Source organism: Falco punctatus (genome assembly GCF_963210335.1).
Source record: "Falco punctatus genome assembly, chromosome: Z".
NCBI lineage: Eukaryota > Metazoa > Chordata > Aves > Falconiformes > Falconidae > Falco > Falco punctatus.
This window is the reverse complement of record NC_137586.1, coordinates 80392875-80408573: the sequence shown is the minus strand read 5'-3', so window position 1 is coordinate 80408573 and position 15699 is coordinate 80392875. Positions and strand designations below refer to the sequence as shown.

General features: G+C 40.4%; 1 long non-coding RNA gene across 1 annotated transcript in view; it reads left to right on the top strand.

The window, feature by feature from the left end:
- The window catches only part of LOC308056326, a 102891-nt gene that overhangs the window by 68057 nt on the left and 19135 nt on the right, over positions 1 to 15699 (top strand). Inside the window, exon 2 of the long non-coding RNA XR_013924784.1 lies at positions 1 to 15699. This exon is cut by the window's left edge and continues 32874 nt beyond it; it is cut by the window's right edge and continues 19135 nt beyond it. This is a non-coding gene — a long non-coding RNA (uncharacterized lncRNA).

Genomic DNA, 15699 nt, shown 5'->3' with positions numbered 1-15699 from the left:
GAAACCAACAGGTTCCCTGTGGTATTTGGTGACAGGTCATGGTCTGGTGTCAGGTCCCGACATTCAGACCTGACTTCCTGCAGCCTCCAGGTTCAGTAAGTGCTGGTTAGCTGCCCAGGCATATTCTGCAACACAGAATAAGAAGCCGGCAAGGATAACTTCAAGAAGCCAAAATACCATCTATTCTGAAGAATAGAAATGAGTTACTTGTCCTAACTCTGCACGTGATCCCCAGTTTACCCGGAGAAACCGAAGGATTTCAAACCATGGCAATAAAACCCTCTTATTTACTGATTAGGTACACTTAGCTTAACAGAATAACCTTCTGTCAGAATAACCTGCTGCCTTTTCTCCCAGAGGCAAACCACGATGCCATCCAGACCAGCTAGTTCAGCCAAGTGCACACACAACATACCTTTAGCCCAACAGTCAATACTAAAGATGTGTCGATGCTCTGCTGTCATAGTTCAACCAAGCAACCTGCAGGCAAAGATCATGGCTTTCCTCTCTGTCCTTAGAGGAAGGAAACAACAAGGCCTTTTTTTCTATGGCAAAAAGTTTCTAAATCTTCAAGCTTCAGACACAGCACTCCCAGAAGAATAACATCATATTTGTTGCTGAGAATTTGGAGTGAGTTATGATTATCAGTCCAAGGGGCTAAAATCATCACTGTGAAAATTATCACAGAGGGAAAAAGAATAAAACCCGCCCTAAACCAAAGGTCCTTAATAGCTCTGCTGAAGTCCTGTTTAAAATATCAGGAGGTGTTCAGCTTGAGGTCTTTCATGGGTATAACAAACTTGAGATCTGGTACTCATGCGAGGTGTGCTAACCCAAAATGGAAAAGACAGGTTAAGTGCAGGAAGCCCAGATTGCATACGTTTAGATATCTAAACAAGATTATATTGTTTAAAATGTTTAATTTTATTATTCCTGTGTTTGAAAGCACCCAGAGCTCCCACTGTCTCCATTTCAGGCAGTGCAATGTAGTATGACAACACTGGGACAACGTTTCCTTCTGGCTGTCAGGTATCACACCAGGCAGGATCCTGATTTCCTTGGATTTCTTCACTTAGTCATTATTTCACTTTAGCTATTCACAGAAACTCTTCAGCAGGAAAGACAGCCACTGCTTTGACTGTCAGGGCATAACACAGTTAGTGTGTGCTCTCTCCATCACTCCACCATCAGCTATAATGGGGTGGAGAGAGAAAGCAGATGCTTGGTGGGTTTTACTTTATAGGCTTGTTGTTGATACCTAATGGGCTGGAGGTAAAACTTCCCTTCTGCTTTTTTTGCACTTTATGATAATGCACTTTAGCCTTATGCATGGTAAACACAACTTATAGGGGCCCCTCTCCACTGGCATCAATCCTTTCCCTTTTCACAGGTAAAACATTGCACAAACAAGAGCCTAATTGCATTATTCAGGAATCTTGTTTGAACATTTACATGTACAAAGTGTTCGGAATCAAGATAGGATTTTCAAAGTATTTATATATATATACACACATACATACATACATATTTACACAGCTCACATAGTGCCTAAGCTTTTACGAAGATGGATAGTTGATTTTATTTGTTTCTGTCATGTCCAACACAATGCCTGAAGAGAGTATTTAAAAAATGTTTTTCCATCTGAATGAGAAAAGGAAAGCTCAAACATGTATGGAATCCTTAGATACTACACGTAGGTAAATCTGAGACATCCATCCTGGTAGCTGGATGCAATCCATGCAACGAAACAACAGGTATTTAATGAGACAGAAGGACATCATATATAGTTTAAAACACTCACTCTGGGATGAAGGTCATGGGTTGGGACTTTGTCCCTGGACCTTCTGTTTATTGTTCTTCTCTGTATAGAAATATACAGCAACTCTCACGCACTGTTTTCCATCGGCAGACCTGAAAGCACTTTGAAAAGGTGGTCAGTAATGAGGCAGGTGATATTCCTGCATTTCTGCTAGAGAATGGAGGATATTGCCATCGCTGAGCTACTGCTGAAGCTGTGAGATTCTGAGCAGGTGTACAATGCCTGGCGACCTCCTCAGATCAAGAAGTCTGACTGATGGGCTTGGGGCTGTTCATGGGAGATACACATACACCATCGTTGTCCTATTTCCTAGTATAGTTCCTGTGTACTGTGCAAAGTATATCTGAGCAGGACCTTCTTCAAGCGTACTAAGTAGTGGTCGAGAATGTTCGGGATATGGCTGTTGTGTGAATCCAGGTCCTAGACTTCTTGGGTAGAAGCTGCAAGCAGTGGGGAAAAAGGTCAGACAGCGGGACTTGACTTCTGCCCACTTTTGGAATAGCTAACTATTTAAACGGCACCTGAAAGTAGAGTATATTTGCTGTGTTTTGTTTTCATGGTATTTCACTGAGTTGCAAGACAGAAATCCAGCTTATCTCAACCAAAATCTTCATATATTGCATATGATGTGACACCTTTATTTTTTGGATGCAATACCGTCACGTCTTCACAGCTGTATGTTTGGGTTTATTTTGTTTGTTTGTTTGTTTTGTTTTGTTGTTTGGTTTTTGATTGTTTTTTGTTTTTGTTTTTGTTTTCAGAGGGGACAGACAGCTGATAATTCAATAAAGCTCAACTGAAATACAAACTTAATTAAATATATTAAGAAATACAGAAGGTTATAACTCTCTGAAAAGCAGATAGTAGCTTAGTTGGGGCACCTAGGACTGCAGGCACTTAGTGTTTAGGGAATCACCAATAAATTTTCCCTTTGCAATTCCATACATTTCCTATATAAAAAGGAAAATTTAGTAGTCATTCTACGTCTCTGAGTAGTAAATGATCAATAAAACTGTTTGAGGCCCATAGGTAAAAGCTAATCTAGGAACCCAACAAAATATTTTTATTGTACCATTATCGGTTTATTGTGTATTATAGCCAAAATAACCACTCATAATCTGAAACTAGTACAGAGTTATTATTTTTCATGATTTAATAATGATGATGTAGAGCATATGGCCAAAAAAGGCAAGGAAAACAGTTTTTGTAAAAACATTGCTCTGTAGACGCACAATATGGAGTTTGTTGTAAAAAAGAGATGTGCGTCCTTGTGGTTTCTAAAGCATGAACTCCAGGATTGTATTTATTCATCTGTTATTTACTCCTATTACAAACCACAGCGTACCACTAACCTGCCTCTACTCCTGCGTAAGGGTATGCCATTGCTGTTGTCTGTCCTCCACAGATGGTTAGTGCAGAGATGAGACATTTGGCGAATGTTTCTGCTTTCTTCTGAAAATGAAGAAAAGAGAAGCCAAATACCTTCTGCAATAAATAGCTAAGGGAGCAAAGCGCGCAACTCAGGACTGAGACCTCCAGTGTGAGTACCCCTAATTAGTAGACTACAAACTACAGCAGGCCACTGTGCCTCAGTGGCACATCATCATGACCAGAAGTGCAAAGTGTCTTTCCAAAAAGTGCAAAACGTACCATGAATAGTGTGTGATGATGATCAAGGCTGTCCTTGAGGAGACAGCAGTGGAGTTCCTTCACGAGCTAGATCTGGTCTCCCAAGTGAAGGGAGTCTTCCCCCTGAAGTTTCTCTTCTGACCACATTTTGGAATAAAGTGGCAACAGCCCTACATTTTCTGTGGTTTCTTGCTGTCTTTAGAAAGACCTACTATGTTTTAGCCCGTAGAAGGAGACAATTTGCTTGTAGTACAGGCTTGATATGGGCAGCCAGCTACTTACTCCTGAAAGGTGGGAAGTACTGTACCTACTCAGAAAGACTTAATTATGTGGACGGAGATATAAAAGGTAGTTCCATGGACTTTACAGCTTGATATTTGCCAAGATGACAATGGCAGCTCCATGCAGGCTTTTTTGAGGTACTGTGTTCTTGCTGAAGCCTCTGGAAGAGACTGTTGTTGGGAGAGTTACAGACTGAAATTTTCCTATCTATAACAATACCTTTGACATTGGAAATGTGTGTATGTTTCTTTCAAAGAAGAAAGACATGGTGGTTACCTGTAACTGGAGCTGACTCCAGAAAAGCTCTTAAAGGTCCTGAAAGATCACAGGTAAATTAAAGTGATAACATATGTCCCAGTTCTAGAAATAAACCATTCACTTTAAAGGCATGGAAGTTTGCAGAGCTCCTGTTGATGGAGAAAAAAGTTATGGCCAACATGCCAGCCTCTGAACCTGGTGTTCGTTGATGAGGGGCAGGAATGGCTGGCTGCTACCACACCTGAGTAGTCTGAGCCGGAAGATGTACGGGGACCTGGTGGCACTTGGCCTCTCGAGTGAGCTCCTGAGTTCCGTAGACAGGTAGGATGGAAACTCATGCATCTGTGAATGACTGTTTAAGCTGTTTGAGCTGGTCATGTTTAAGCACACCTGAGTGAGTCTGGATGTCTTCAACATTAAAAAGAATAGATTCTTGAAAGGCTGATCCAAGCTGTATCTGGAGACTCCTGATGTTGCTCTGATGGATAACAAGGGTGCCTGCTGCCATGGGCTCTGCAGCTTTCTGTCTGTAACTAAAACACCTTTTTGGTTTGTCTTTTTTTTTTGTTTGTTTTGTTTTGGTTTTTGTTTTTTTTTGTGTTTTGTTTTTTAATTTTTGTTTTGTTGTTTTGTTTTGTTTTTTGTTGTTTTGTTTTAGAAATTAGTAGAAAGATCTACTGCATCGGACTGATCAGACTGTACTGTAAGTGTGTGTGTGTGTGTGTGTGTGTGTGTGAGGTTTGACAGCAATACAAAGTGTTTCTGGGCAGTCTGGACTTTTGACTTCATGGCCACAGGCATGAACTGTTAATAAAGACACCAAGTTGAACCTCCAGTCATATTGTAGCTATTTGAAACAACCAAAGCTCCCTGCAACAAACACTTAGAGACTCTGGAAGATGGCTCTCAGGTAGTGTGGGCACTAGTTACAATTTGCTCTGGACATTACTTCATAAGCTAGAGTTACTTTGATTTTTCCTGTGATTATAGTACAAGTTCCATAACAGCAAAATGGCCAGTGGTTGATAAAAAACAGGTTTTACCTTGAGTTTCAACCACTTAAACAGCTGCATTGAAAGGTTATAAACAAGCCTCCGAGTTCAGACAGAATGGGAGCATGTAGGAAATCAGTTCTGTCTATGGGCTTAAAAAAAAAAAAAGAAATCCACCCCTTTCACATTACCACTGCAAGGTGACTAATGACAGGGGCAAAAAGGAGGGTGTTGATTTTATCCTTTTATTTGTAAAAAAAATCTAGATTAACTTAAATATATTAGAAGACTATCTTTCCCTGTAGGTATAGTTCATTAGTTCACAGAATTTGTGTTCAGCAACAGCAGCCAACCTCTCTTCAATATGTTTAGAAGTCTTTCTATGAGCAACAATGGACAGACCACTTTCAGCATTTTTCACTTTAACAAGTCAACTTGCACTATCTCTGAAACTTTAAATGCATCAGTCTGGTAAAAGTGCTTCCTCTGACGAATAGAAGAAATAATTCTGAATTTCTGTCACTTTATAATTGTTTTTATATAACGCATTTTATGAAACATTTGTAAAAGTTTTCATCTTTACAACACACTTGCAAGCTTTGGACAGACTTGTTCCTGGATGTCTGCAGTATTTGACTTCAGGGACTCTAAACTCAAAAATTCCTCTGAAAGAATGTTATGTGGGTATGTGTAAGGTATTGAAGGGAGGAGTTCTTTTTAATCGTATAAATTCACTGGTTGATTAAATCTAAGAGGGTGCTTCAGTAATTTTGGATCATGTTCTCCATTTACAAACAAAGAAAAAAGTCGAATAACTCAAAATTTTAACTATTAATTGAAACATAACTTATCTACTTTATAACTGACTGTCTTAGGTCTCGGATTCGCCACAGTGCAAGCAAGAATATGATAACCCAGCCTTATTCAAGCAAAGCAATGACCATTCTGGCTATTTCTAATGTACCTAATCTGATGACTTCACTAGTTACTTCTTATTCACTTGATTCATTTCATTGAAGTGCATCTTAATTTGGAACCGATTCTCATTTTTCTGTTCATTAGTGAAATTGTGTGAATTTCCGTATCCATAGATTTTATTCACTGACATAGCTACCAAGATAATCTTTCATTCTTAACAACTACAATCTGAAACACTATTTTCTCTTTTGATCATGTATCTGTTTTTTTACTGAGGTTTGGATTTTGAAGACACTCTAGAGATTCCCCTACAAATATACTAAGTTATCATAAAATTCTCATTATGAATTAAAATGTCTTGACTTTGAAGTTTGGTTAAAACATGATCATGAAATATCTATGGTGTTAAGCTGAGATTCCATCTGATTTCCTGATGATCTCCCTAGTTTCTTGACAGTGTCTTGATCTACTGTTAGGGATCTAAGGTATGATCCATAAGAGATGGCTGGATTATCCCAACAGCCTCTCCAGTCAAAACCTTCCATATGTGAAAGTGTCTCTGAGGTTCTTAATTCTATTTTTTATAAAATTAACAAGAATTCAAAAAGAGGCACATGGCTCACCAGAAGAGTGATCACTCAAATTAGCTACTGGTTGTTTAAAAAACAGACCGTGGTTTCTCCAGTGGGATCATGCTCTGTCAGTCCAGTTGGCAAATGACTGGAACTTTTGACTACAGGCGAAAGAAGCAAGCAGACAGCTCCCTCTGTTCTCCGGCACTAAACTGACAGTCCCACCCTTTGTTTTAGACCAAGAATTCAACATACTCTCAACGTGTGTGTCATATGAGTGTGAGTTACTTCTCATTTACACCCACTCATACTTCCTTCCTAATAGCAAGTTGTTCCAAAATATCTCATCAGCAGCCCCTTTCCTGCTGCTTAAAGGAAAAAAAAAAAGGGGGGGGGGGGGGGGGGGGGAGAAAAAAAAAAAAAAATTGAATCCGTGGTCCGTTGGTTCATTTTACCCAGTGAAGTTGTTTGCTTTGCCCTTACAAGGCTAGGTCTGCTTCCTGTTTGTGAATGAAACACTCATCAGCACAATGTAATGTGACTTCATTCAGTAGCAGCAGCTGCAGAAGCAGCCAAGAAGGGAGTCTGGACATTCAGAGGAGGACTGTGCAAATATTTGGCTTTTGAGGTTTAGGAAGAGGAAAAGAAAATTCTCTTTTTTTTTTTATTTTTCTTTTTTTTTTTTTTCTGGGAATGTTTTCATTTCAACACATTTTTTTAGTTCCACTTTCTGCATCAAATTAAAAAAAAAGAGAGGAAAATATTTTGTTTGGGTTGAACAAATCACATCATCTGACCAAGAGGAGACTTCATCTATTTTTAAATTTAAACTCACTTAAAATGCAATGTAGCTAAATTTTATGTAAGTTCAAAGCAAAAAAAACTGTTCTACTTAATTTTGAAAATATGCAGGTATTTCCAAATTCTGTTCTTTCTATTTTTCACTCTTTGAATTACATGAACAATTGCATCTGCTGTAATAACCCCTCAGTACTTCCCGGTACCACTGCATGGTGCTATATAGTATTACATAGAGTCAACTTTGAAGCAAAATAGTTTCACTCATTTTTAATTTGCATAATTATCTAGTTCAAATAGTACATTGGAAAATGTCTTTTGTCACTCCATTACTTTTATCCCAAGGTTTCTTCATTTCAGACTTGCCCTACAACTACCTTCCTTTTCTCTGCCTCTGCTTGCTTTGCCCTTTCAGTATTTTGATTCCAAGTATTTTTCTTTCCAATTCCTACCCCTCTTTCCAACTTAAGTAATCCTCCTGTTCCTGCATTAACAAATTAACTGACACAGTCTGCCATAACATTGTTCATATGGGTTGCACCAAGCCAATATATCTGCCTTGTCTGCTTAGACGACACAGTTCAGCTAATTAACGTATGTAGGTGTCCAATCCCGTGGTTAACCCTATGGCTTCAGGGTAAATCAAATGCCTAAATTCATGAGATTTTGTGTCTCAGGTCCTTTGGATAGGGGTGATCTGAACTGCTTTGTTTGTGCAACAGTTTTTGAAGCCGTGATTGATAATAATTGTCACCGTTGTGTCACCATCGTTAACACCATCGCTTAGTGCCAGACTCAAGTTGAGGCAAGACTCTCACATTTTGTGAGATGACTCCACAGACAGGCACAGCTGGGGAAAAGATTTTCCTTCCAGATGTGCTTCATATCGCGATTTCTATAAAGTGACTGTACCATGATTTGAAGTTTCCTGACAGCTGTACCCTGAAACACTCCAACGACCTCTCTTCTTACTGGATTTTAGATGGGGCTTCTGCTGCTGCTCCACGGCTGAGCCGCGTGGACATACTGTCCACTAACTCTGTTTTCCAGACTAATGACAGCTGTCTGAATTCAGCAGTGAGAGCTGGGATCACCATCTTACTTTATCATTTGCCGTTTTGCTCCTTTAAAAGTTCATGTCTGAAAGTTGCTTTCACTAGTCAAACATAGAAAACATTCTGAAATCTCATATTGGGAAAAGTCAGCTAATTTAGCCTTTCTTGTAACCACACGCATCACAGTGCAGACCTCAGGCCCATTCCTGTCACCTGTACCCAGACAACCTTGCCTTCATATTGGTTTTGCCTGAATAAAATAAGTTTTAATATTGTCCAAATAATGCAATGAAACTAGTGTGCCAGGGGAAGAATAATTGCCCTGTTTATGCCATTTTCACACTCTTCTTTATTTTGCATATTTTCCCTTTTCTGTGTATTTGTCAAGATTCCCATTAACGCTTTTGAAATTCCTATATTTACTGGACAAGCAATAGCTCAATAAATCACTTAAATAAAAAATTCTTGACTTTTAAAATTAAACTATCATGTAATCAGGTTTCTGTATTCTGAATATTTATTCAGATCACGTTACAACCAGCATGGTGAAGAAGCATACATAAAACTTTCACGGCCATTTTCTCCAAATTATGTTTGCAATAATGTAAAAAGTATCTACAAATCCACCATGAATAGAAGACCTCAGCACAGATTCGGGTACCCAGCACTCTCACGACCAGTGCACCCAGGGAAAATGTGTTTTTTTCAGCAGGCTGAGAAGCATCTTCGACTTGGATTGACTTTTTCCACGGATGTATTCATGGCATAATTGTAATCAGAAGAAGCCGCTGTGCGTTGTTCCCACTGAAGCAGAGCATTTATGGCATTGCAGTTAAGGAGGTTTTGTTGCTAGTACACTGGGCATTTGCTTTCTTCTGCACGTTTAATGGCACTTCACCGTGTTGTTGAGTTCAGGAAGGATGTGGAACACCTTTCCAAAAACACAGTGCATTTCTTCAAGGACTTCTTCAAATATCTGCCAGCTTCAACGCAAGGGGCCAGACACCCACCTTCCTGTGGTGAAATTTCATGTCAGCTTAATAACACAACCCTTCTCCTAAGCTGCACTGTGTTTCAACAACTTTTTGCAGTCACCCTGGCAAAAGCAGGTTGTCTCATTTTCCCATGCCACCTGCTTTCAAAGCACAAATGTAGTGGCTTTCTAGGCTGAATGGTAGAAGTTTTCCAGTTTTACAAGAATCGCAGCAATTTGGAAAACTCTTTGTGCCTCAAATCATATCAAAGAGTAGAAAGCTCTGGCAAATAGAGAAACTGTGGAAGAAGGGGAAAAGTGGATCGTGCACAATGCAGTAGCTCATCTTGGGCTTATTTTACACATTCTCATTCTAGAATAATTTTAATCTGTTAAAAAGTTGCTCTTGTCTCTAAGAAAACAAAACTTGTTTAAAAAATACTAAAAAATTAATCTCTGGGTGATTTTTGAGGCATTTTTAATGGTTTCCCCATAGGATTTTAAACAGGAAACACGTTGCTTGTCTGCAAACAGATTTATTTCAACAAATTGCCATTTTCCTTCCTCCCTAATGTGTTTAACTGAATGATGTTACAAATGCTTCGTTATGCAGTATCATTATGTAGGCGGGGGGCCACTTCAGGTTTCCTGACGTTGAAAGGGAGCCTGGAAGTACCTGGATGTCCAGCTTGTAGTTGCATTGAACAGCACTGCCGCTGGATTTCGTTCCCTGGCAGAATCATGTACTGAGGACCCAAAGCATGACAAAAATGGTGATCAGGTAGGTCAGCCCCTGTTCAGCACTCTGTGTTTCCTCACACTCTGCACATACATGCAGTGCAAGCCCATCTAATAGCTGCATAATCTCTGCTTCAGCGTAAGGGTGCCACCAGAGAAGAAGACCCATCTGAGCCCAGGCTATTCAGGCATATTGACTGCTTGGTATTTGTCACTCCTACATAGCTGCATCATTTCTTGGTGCTAAACTCATTTGTGAAGATAGAGGTATGGTGGGAAATGACACCCACTGTTAGCAGCAAGTGGTAAAATTTGAAAGGGCTTTCGTTTACTCATTTTGTAGTCTGATGTATTTGGGTTATGTTAAATTATTATGTTATATTTTACTTATCTTCTATTTTTAGAGGAGGTTTTTCTTGCCTCTGCTGCTATGTAATTCCTTAGCCCCCTTCCAGATGATCTTTGTTCCTGTGACAAGCAAGTAAGTCACAGTAAAAAAAAGGCAGCTGGCATGAGTGCTGGTTGCCTCCCACCTCCCTCAGCCTCAAGTTGGGTTCATTCTGGGTAATCAAGGGAGTTGCAAGGAAAGGTTTGTGAGCAAGGATCAGCAGGGCTCGTGTGGCATTGGGTCACACTGTCACCTTTCCCTCCTGAGTTGTAAGTGGTCTTCAATTTGCCAAGAAGAATGATCTGGCCTGCCTTGCAAAAATGAGACCCAGAATTTATTGCAGCTGCTGTTTGATATCATCTTTCAATGCTGTATCCACAGCAAAGAAACCCAAAGAAAAAAAAATGTAGACAATCTGTTATTTTGTACTATATATATATATGCATATTTTTTTCTTAATTATGTAGCCGTTACTTTAGTGACACATACTTGTCCAGCATATTCTGAGTGTTTACTACTGATGGGCAACTGGTTGAGTCCAGCAGTACCATGCACAGAGATGGGTGAAATGAGGAATATGCATACAGAGGGCTAGATTTAGGAAGAAATTTTTGGGAAGGTCAATGCACTGGGCAGCACACAGGGAAGCAGGGAGGAAAAATAGAAGACGGGCTGGTTGTATTGAAGTGTCAGCTACAGCTTTAAGGATACGTTTGCGTGACAGCAGTCGTTTTGCATCCACTACAGTTCCTAAATCTACAGTGATCTAATATGGTGTAACTCTGTGTTGTCTTTACAAAGCTCCTAGTTGTAGGACCTTCTGAAACTGCAGTTATCTCATTACTATAGCATCCAAACACTTTTTTCCTTACGATTCACTACAGCATGGGGAAGTGTTTGTGCTCTGTCTGTGCAGACAGGGAAGGTCCCTGAAGCACTGATCAGCTAAAAGAAGGGAATGCACAAAAGTTGGTAAAAAAGATCTAACCATTCCATTCTTACTTAACATCACAACCTAGATTCTCAAACCTCCCACTCATCCTCAGCCAACTGACAGGGAACTTAACCTTTTCTGTCAGCAAAAATCTGGGCATCTTCAGAACTGCCCAAATCCTAATCATGGTCGGCAACTATAAAGCTATCATATGCCTCAACAAGAGATCTGTCTGCATTTTGCCTCATTATCTTCTATGGTCTGCTCTGGGCCCTGTCCAATTAAAAGGTAGAGCAACATTTTAATTCTATCAAGTGTGTTAGTGGCAAGAATATTCACCTACATGAACTGGGGAGAAAAACAGATAAAAAGAAATAAAATTGCTCCTTCTTTGGATATGTTTTACAAGAAAGGGCTGGCTCTACCATGTATTTTCAGGAGAAAAATCACAACAAAAATCTTAACAGAAAACCACTACTTCCTTACAGTTCTGAAAGAACACATCCATCTGGCCAAAGTTACCCTACTTGACACGCTTATTTGGGTAGATCCTATGCCTAGGTACACGTTCTATCAAAAATGCCTGATCCACTGCAGCAGCTTCCACCGGGCAGCCAGACTGACTTTATTTCGCAGCCTTGTCACTTGCCCAGGGTTATGCAAGCTGGCTATGATGGAGATAAGAAATGAACTCAGCTCTTCCAAGCTCAGTCCAAGCCCCAGAGCATCATCGCTGCCTTTCCCTGCTGGGGTTGGAGCTGTGGTTACTCTGATCACTCCGAAACAACCTTCCTGCCAATCTTGTCTTGGAGTTTTCAATACAAAGAAAGCTCTTTCAAAAAGGTACAGGCAGGGTTATATGGGCAGGGGCAGGGGTGGCATTTCTGTTGCAAAACGACACAGGAAAATGCATTTCAACTGGGAAATGGCAGTTCCCCTAAAAGTTTTGGGCACAACTAGAAAATAAAACATTAAGAAAATTCCAGTGCAGTGAGAAACCTTGGGATGCAGGAGCTAGTAATTCACTGGTTTCAGTGATGTCAGTGTTGTTACTCTTGAAAAGGCCTGTTACCTGCAGAAAGAAAGGTTCAAATTTTAAAAGACAGGAAACTCTTTTCATTTGCTACTGTTTTGAACAAAGGCTGATGATCAGGTGCATATATATCTTAAATAACTTGGGTTTTTACAGGAAAACAGGAGCTACCACACTGGGAGATTAAAAAAAAAAATAATACAGAAAACCACGTTGTAGATTATCCTTGCCTGCATGTATAAGTGAATGCATGTGGATAATCTTGATGTGGTTTTAAAACAGCACTAACAAAACACCACATTCAAACCCCAAATCACTTCAGTTGTTAACAAAAGAGCTGAGATCCATGATTTCACACAATGACTTGTTTCTTGAGCAAATACAGTCATTTTTTTAGTTTAAGATTATTCTGACTCTTTTAAGGGTTTTCAAGCTTTCTTATTTGTTTGCTCTCTTCTTCCCCTCATTTATACACTGGCAAAAAAACATGTGAAAAATTCGAGTCAACCCTTAAACTCAGAATAAATGGCTAGCCTTGGAGCATTTCTCATCAATGCTAGAAATTCAGTTTAGGACAGTGAAACTGACAAGTCACTCTCCGTGATGACAGATGAAGACTTTGAAAACAAGAAGAAAAAAGAGCTGTTTACCAAGCTTCTTTTTTTTTTTTTTCTTTTCTTTTTCTTCCTTTTTTTATGTAAACAAGAAGTCATGTCTTTTTAGCCTATATGGGCATTCATTCCAGTCATGATCTCAGCTGTGAAAAGGTTACAAAGAAGTACGTATGGGCAGGAATACTCACTGTGTTGTCAGGCGAATGGGAATAGCTGAGCTTATATTTGATCTTTTGTTGCCCATCATACTTCATACTTTTCATCCCTGTCATGCCACATCACACCAACATGACAGAGTAAGCTGCCTGAGCACCTTGACCTAGCTATTGCTGTCCCTCTGCACTTCCCCACCCCGGCACTGACAGAGACTTTCCAGAGGTACCATAAGCAGGAATCTTTTCAGCCAATTCTTCATGATGCTATTTATAGAGCAAATTGTTACAAAAATAGCTCTGGAGCTGACATGTGTTTTTCTTCTCTAAGGTGGAAGATGACCTATCCCTCCCAGCAGTGCTCTTCGTGGGCTGATGCTTCCTGAACTGCTTCTATATAGTGCCATTCCTGGACTCTAATCTAAGTTTTACTGTATCAGACAGAAAAATGCATATTTTACCCTCCACAAGCACGTCTGGGGCTGTTCCAGCAACTAGTCTCTGCGCTTGATGGAGGCAGGACAGGCACATGTTGCTGTGTGACTGAAACAGTTGATAGCTATGCTCTCAGAGAGACAATCAGGAGGGCAGCACTTTGTAACGATGTTTTTGATGCTAGTCTGTGAGGTTTTTTTATTTGCTTCTTTAGTAAATTCAGGGATTTAAAGTCTTCCCAGCTCCTCCCTACATTCAAAGGCTGTTTATGGAGTCTGCTTCTGAATAGGTATGAAATGGCTAGGGCAGAAGGACTTAGATGTGAAAATAAGTTACCGCAAAAATTAGACCCAGGTAATTTTCCTGTTCAGGAAAGACATGCTGGGCGAGAGCAAGTCCTATTTTACTTTTCGCTGACAGTACTTGGATGGTCCTTACTGAGTGGTGTTACCTGAAGCAAAATGTGTCATGTTATCAGTCTGATGATAGACACATAGACACACATCTGTGTGCTAGATCCCATTGAAGAAAGCAACACCTGCTTCCCAATATTTTTACCAGGCATCTGAAAACCAGTAAAACATTTCATAGTGGAAAGATTTACTAGCTCCAGAACCCTTTTTCTTCTGATGAGTGGAGACCCACATATGACAGCTTCAGATCATATTGATTTGCTTGGATCTTACTTAGCTGTTAGGAACAAGTCAAAGGGTCTCTTTAAAGCTCTGAGATAGTAAATTAAATTAATCTGAGCTACACCACTGTTCGGGTTTTTTGTTTGTTTGTTTGTTTTAACTTTCCTAGACACAGAGAATCATAGAAGTGTTGGTTGCATGGGACTTTTGAAGGTCATCCATCCCCCACTTGAAGTGGGACTATTGCCAGCACTAGATCAGGTCAGTGATGGATTTGTCTAGCTGAGTCTTGAAAATCTCCAAGGGCAAAGATTCCTCAGCCTCTCTGGGTCACTTCTAACCTGTACTTACATTCTGATGAAGTCTTCCTAATGTCCAATATGAAGCCTCAGACCCACAATCTGTGGCTGTTACCCTCTGTCAGATAGCCTGGCACTACCTGGAAGAGTTTGGCTCTCTGCCCTTGTAACACCTCTTCACACAATTGTTGGCTGTTATTGGACTGTCCCTTTGCCTCCTCTTCCCCAGACCAGCCAAGCTCAGTCACTCATCTTCTCCCCAAGTGTGACCTCCTCCAGGCTTCTGACTCTTCTGGTGTCTCTCCACTGGGGCTCTACAGCCTCTTCGCAGCCCTCTTGAACATGTGACACATGACCAGACATAGCATTCTGCAGCCAACCTGCTGGCTACGCTCCCCCTAATGAAACTGAGTATGGAATTAGTCTTATTCATGATGAGGGCTCTGTTAGCTCACCTTTGATTTGGTCTTCACTGCAACCCTCAACTTCCCTCCAGCAAGCAAAAGGAAATAGGATTTGTCCCTTTGCAGGACACATGGGCAAAATCCAACAAAATGAAATAATCTGGTGATCTCTTTTGCAAGAGTTAGCATTTAGCTCACTCTTACTTTAGCTCACTGTTCTCCCCTCCCCCTGTATTGTGCACAAGAACTAATTTTTCTGCCTTGTTTCATCCAAGCATCAATAGTGCTGCTGAACATGATCTACATTTACTTCTGTTGTAGTCTGGGAGTAGCTAACCTGCTTCCAACATGTGGAGGGACCATGCATCAGCTGGAGGTGCCAGCAGCACCGCCGCCCTCTATGTGATGGCAGCCACATCCACGGACTGCTGAGGAGCCAGGGCAGGTCCATAAACAGCACCAGATCCCAGAGGCTTCTTTTTCTGGCATCAGTATGGGAAGTAGTAGTAGGAAGGGTCTACACTTTCCTGCATGATCACATCTGGTGTCTGCACGCTGTGTCGGTGCTCCTCAGACTTTTTGTGGTCTTTTGTCTTGTAATGTAATTAGGTTGGGTTTTGGGGGGACTTATAATTCTGCATACCTGATTACCTATTCTTCGTGAATGGATCTGCTTACTGATGGGTCTATTTATCTACCTGTTGGAAGGCTTTTACCTTCCTACACCATGGTGTCTGGACAGGGGTAGAGAGCTGTATTCGGGTCTAAGAG